Source organism: Gekko japonicus, unplaced genomic scaffold (assembly GCF_001447785.1).
Source record: "Gekko japonicus isolate JY-2015 unplaced genomic scaffold, Gekko_japonicus_V1.1 scaffold1807, whole genome shotgun sequence".
NCBI classification, from domain to species: Eukaryota; Metazoa; Chordata; class Lepidosauria; order Squamata; family Gekkonidae; genus Gekko; species Gekko japonicus.
Window position 1 is genome coordinate 309162 of NW_015173190.1, and position 6000 is coordinate 315161.

The window sequence follows — 6000 nt, forward strand, 5'->3', positions numbered from 1 at the left end:
TGGTGAAGTGCTATGTTCATATTTATTTTACTATTATTGGGGTTAACCAAAAAGGGGTGGTAGGAGTTAATATTTCCTGTGCCGTATTTTAGAGCCAGACATTTAAGTTCTGCTTCTGTTCACTGCCACAGTGCTTTCACCCCACGTATTGATGTGGCAAAACTCAGCAGTGAAAAGAAAGAAAACTATCTTATTAAAATTGATGGGAATTTTCAATCTTGTCAGTTACAAAACAATTTAGGATTCCCGTATAGTCTCCAGGAAAGCTCAGTACAGCAGTATCTACAATTGCCTATTTTTGTTGTTTGAATAGCCAGCAACATCTCTTTTCAGAAACGAAACCAGACACATTTCTTTTTCTGTGATTAGTGGATTGTCCATACCAGCAATCAAAGTTTAGATTTCTAAAAAAAGTACTGTGCCTTAGTGTTCCATAAATCTAGGTTTACAAATACTTAGGTAGAGCAGGAAAAGGGGAAATTACTTAGACATCTTCCACACGGAGGGGCTTGGGTTTTTGTTTTTGTTTTGCATTTTGGCTATCCAACAGAAGCACTTTTTTTGTATTTTTCATATGTGCGTGTGTGTGTATGAGAGAGAGAGAGAGAGAGCGCACACCTGGAAGTTATGGTAACCTTTGGTGACTGATCCTGTACTGGGGGCCTGGAGGATATTCAGAAAGGTGGCTGAATAAAGACTACCTCTGGTATTTCAAGGAGGTCTCCCATCCAAGGACTTGCCAGAGTTGACCCTGCTTAGCTTCTGAGATCTGATGAGATCGGGCTTGCCTGGGCTATCCAAGTCTGGGCCAACAGCAGCATTTTTTGGGAGGAGAGCATCTCCACAAGATTGTGGTCCAATTATATTCCAGTTTCCTTTCCTCACCCTCCATAACCTTTTTTTCTGGACCTGCTTTTCTTTTATCTTCTTTGGAAAAGCATAGTCTAAGTAAGTTATCAGGCATTCTTGGCTGGAAGATGCACATTATCCAAGGTCCTGCCCACATTGGCACCATTTTCTTTCCCCCAGCCATTCACAGCATCCATTTCCCCTGTTTGTGTCACCAATGGGCTATTTTCAGGTGTGGTTTTTTTTCATAATTGACTTCCACATTGCTATAACATTATAATGATCTATTGACACAAACTGCTAGCTTCTTTGAATTCCCAGCTTTAATTTTTTAAAAGTTAGTTCTATTATTGAATCAACCTTAGCTCAGTTAACTTCTTTTCAGCAAGGCAAGGTAATCGTAGGACGTAACCTTAATTTTATTGTGGATCACATGATGGATAAGACCCCAAAAATGCCTAATACAAAGAAGAAGAAAAGGCAAACTGCAAGTCTGAAAGATCTACTTGATTTATATAATCTTGGAGATGTCTGGAGGATTCTTAACCCAGGGGTGAAGGAATATACCTACTTCTCAGAGGTTCATAAAACTTATACCAGAATAGATTATCTCTTAGCTTCAAAACCTATGTTAAATATCATACAATCAGTGGACACAGGAAGCCGAATTATATCAGACCATGCCTGGGTGACATGTATGATTATAGAGAATTCAAATGATAATAAAGGAGCTAACTGGACATTAAATAAGTTATTGCTTCAAAATGACCTAATCTCTGAGACAATTTTCAAAGAGATAAAAGAATATTCTGAGCAGAATGACAATGGGACTGTCACCCAGGACATTGTATGGGATGCCTTTAAGGTGGTACTTAGGGGAAAGCTTATATCTCTAGCGGCATCCTATAAAAAGAAAGAAATAGAATAGTAACAGAATTAAAGGAGAATATTAAGTCGCTTGAGTTAAAACACATGAAATATGGAGGCAAAAAACACTTAAAAAGTTGAATTTAGAAAGAAAAAAAATTGGATGCCTTAGAAACTTCGGCAGTGCAAAAAATTGCTATATTTAAAAGAAAAATATGTAACAAAGAGTCCCAAATCATTTCAATGGCTTAGAAATAAGGTAAAACAACAACAGTCTTCTACCCAAATATATGATCTTCGACGTGGTCTCTGTGCTCCACACCCATGGGATCTAGTGTGCACGCGCTGGATCGATTGGTGCTGTAGCAAGCTCTTTTCAATGGATTTTCACGCCCAGTCCCTCCAGGCATGCGCAGGAACCCCACTGTGCATGCCTAGAGGGGTGGGCGCGGACATCCTGCCAGTTCCTTTCTTACCGCCGCATTGGAAAGACCTATTCGTTCCTTTGTCTGATCGGAATCGCAGTTAGCAGTTTAACAAAATCTCTAGCTCTAGGATCATATCCTTTCTTCATTCTTGTATTACTTTCGTTCTTCTTTTTTTTAAAAAAAGAAAAAAGGAGTTGAGGAGGACTTTATTTTTCTGAGGGAAATTTACCTCAGGCCTTCGGGCTCCCCCCCCTTAACCATCGCTTCCACTTCTTATGGAGAAGAAGAAGTGGGGATTTTTAAATAGGTGTCGTCACTGTGGAAGCAAACTTGCTCCGCCGGACAGACATAAACTTTGTATTTATTGCCTGGGAGAGTCGCATAAACCGGAGTCCTGTCGGCATTGTGCTCAATTCACGAACCAAATGAGAAAGAACCGGGCTGCGCGACTTAAAGTGGCTTTGCTTGAATCTGCCCTCGCTCCAGCCTCTGTCATGAAAGAAGGGCCATCCACATCGACAGCTCCACCGCCGAGACCGGTTTCCGATGTCGACCGTCGGACACCGAAACACTCGACGTCAAAGACGCGATCCTCTGCCTCTACGCCAGTCAAAAAGAAGGCTAAGGCGGATATGGACCATAAGTCCGTGAAGAAGGGCTCCTCCAAGGCCCTTAAGATGGCGAAAAAGGGGAAGGAAGCGTTACCGGTACTGGGTGATGCCCCAATAGTACCTCCCGCTCCAACGGTAGTATCGATACCGGAGGCTGAAGAACCTCCATCGATACAAACCATCCATGTGTTGGATTCCCCCGTATGTCTGACGGACCGTCCTTACTCCAATGTCGAAATGGTGGAACTCATTAGTCACCAGCTGGGTGCAGAGCATTCCCCGTCAACTTCACAGTCATCGACATCAATGGTGTCTGAAGCTCCCAACGTCGAACTTCCTTGACACCGATACACCACTTCTATTAAACATAGCTACCCTCCATGTCCACATTCTGAAACTGTCGATACCGATACTCGAGGCTATATGGACCCGCCTAGTAGACGAGCTGCTGCTTTCTCTCCTAGACATCCACGGTCCAGAAGTTGATCTCCGAGAGTCTTTCTACCCCCACAACCACCGATATCGTTGGACGAGCGTCAGCTGTGGTACCTTTATGGGGCATATCCACCATCTATGCCTTGGTTAACGCCGGCTGATTACTTTGATTGGGAACGTTACTCTGTCCGGTCCGTTCATCGGTCAAGGTCGCCTCATAGAACAAAACCATCTGCTTCTCTCTCATGTCCACCTACTGTCGACCCACCCCACCATTCTTTGGAGCAAAATCATCCGCTCAACCCTCCTATCGCTCCAAGCTCTGTGACTCCCATCGTCCCACCTAAGCAACTAGCTTGCCCGCAGGACACATCTGACCAAATGGGACATCACGACTCATTGGAAGATATCGACGCCAATTCTGATACTGAGGCTTCGGAGGTTCACACCTCTCCCGACCATAAGTCCCCTGCACAGGAAGTTACTGAGGACATACCTATATCACCTTCAGATAACCTAACGTCTTATACGGAGCTCGTAAAGAGAATGGCCCACTCCCTGGGGCTCTCGGTAGTCCAGCAACAACATCAAACGTCAGACACTGTTTATGACATTGTTCAACTTGATGTCTCGCCATGGAAGAAACGGTCTGCTGCGCCAGTCTCTACGAAGAGGTTAGACCATATGTACAGGGTTCAAGATACGGAAGCAGAATTCCTTTTTTCCCATCCTCAACCTAATTCTATGGTTGTTACATCATCTTCCAAGTCCAAAAGGTCACATTCCGCCCCTTCAGATAAGGAAGGAAAGAAGCTGGATGCCTTTGGTAGGAGAGTTTATTCCACGGGAGCGCTGGCAGTCAAAGCCTCCAACTACCTAGCCTGTATGAGTCGATACCAATATACCCTTTGGGAACGGTTCTCAAATCTACTCAGTCACCTACCAGATGACAAACTACAAGAAGCCAGGGTCATACAGACGGAGGGCATGGTATTGGCAAAGCAGCAACTTAATACCACCAAGCACAACCTTGAAGCATCTTCGAGACAAATGGCCTTTGCAATAGCCCTCAGGAGCTAGATAAGAGTATAAAGGCGTCCAGGGCTTTAGGAGTCTCATCTTCTGGGAGACAGCAGTATCGTCCCCGCACATGGTCGAGATCATGGCATAGGCGCACGCCTACCCACCAATCTTCAGACACACATTGGAGACCTAGATCATCTTCTGGAGGCCAGAAATCCGCCTTCCAAAGACCCAAATTTGGACCGGGCCAGCAGGCTTCACGCCCGAAGCAGTCCAAACCTTCCAAACAAAGTTTTTGACTTCCCTGTCACCGAGTCAGCAATTACTCATCTATCACCTTTTCTACATACCTGGCATCGCATCACCTCGGGCGAGTGGGTGCTCGCCATCTTGACCCGAGGTTACAAAATCGAATTCATTCAGAACCCCAATACGTCAGTCGTCGTATCCACACCCCCTTCCCCACCTCTTCTCGAGGAGGTGTCTGTCCTTCTGCAGAAGGGAGCCATCGAATATGTACCATTCCACCTCCATGGGATGGGATTCTATTCCCGATATTTCACAGTCCCGAAGAGAGACTGGGGCATTCGCCCATATTAGATCTCAGGGAGTTGAACCGTTATGTGGCTTATCACCGCTTCCGTATGGTGTCGCTTCAACAGATCCTGCCCCTCCTTCGCAGAAACGTCTGGATGGCCACCCTCGACCTCCAAGACGCATATTTTCATATCACTATCCATCCATCCCACCGCCAATACCTATGCTTTATGATTGGTTGTCACCATTTTCAGTATATGGCCCTCCCATTCGGCCTCTCCAGCGCACCGAGGGTCTTTACGAAGACCATGATTGTGGTTGCAGCTTTCCTCCGCCTCCGAGGTATCTCTATCTACCCCTACGTATGGGCGGTTTCTGGTGGCACCTTCAGAAACCGCCATAGTCTCAAATGTCACGGAGACTCTGTCGTTATTGGAAAACCTGGGCCTTCGGGTCAACAGGCAAAAATCTTACTTGTGTCCAGTCCAGCGCATACAATACATTGGCGCGATGCTGGATTCACAGGCATGCATGGCTTACTTGCCCAACGACCGGGCAGCAGATATAATCTCCCTCACCACCGTCGTCCGCACCCACCCTTCTGTCACCGCCTTTCAGATCCAAAGGTTGCTTTGGTTAATGGCGGCAACAACGTCGGTTCTGGTCTTCGCCAGACTAAAAATGTGTCCCTTGCAACTTTGGTTTCTCCACAATTACAACATGTCGATCAACACACATTCAGTCGTCCTATCCCCTCCTCCCAGTATTCAGGACTCTTTACTTTGGTGGACTATCCCTTCAAATATTTTACAGGGAGTGCCTTTCCAGCCTTCGTCGCCAGAGGTCACCATGACTACCGATGCCTCCTTGACGGGATGGGGTACACACTCCATGGGGCTGTCTGTCGGGGACAAACGGGATGCATAGACAAGGAGAAAGCACATAAACTTCCTCAAACTCGTGGCCATAAAACATGCTGTCACTTCTTTCCTCCCTCTACTCAAGGGGAAATGTGTCACTGTTCTGACGGACAACACCACGGCGCTGTCATATGTCAACCGACAGGGAGGCACTGTGTCTATGCAACCTAGCCATCAAGTTGTGGGAGCTGTGCATCGACAACCGCATTTTCCTCGTGGCTACTCACATCCCTGGCCACATGAACGTGCAAGCTGACCATTTAAGTCGAGCCGGACTCAGCCTACATGACTGGGGAATGAACCCAAAATACCTCCTCCCGCTATTCCACA

General features: G+C 46.1%; 1 protein-coding gene across 1 annotated transcript in view; it reads left to right on the top strand.

Moving 5' to 3' along the window:
- Positions 1 to 6000, top strand: part of LACE1 (lactation elevated 1) — a gene marked incomplete at its 3' end in the record, with an annotated part of 156454 nt that overhangs the window by 81001 nt on the left and 69453 nt on the right. The gene's annotated exons all lie outside the window — the stretch shown is intronic.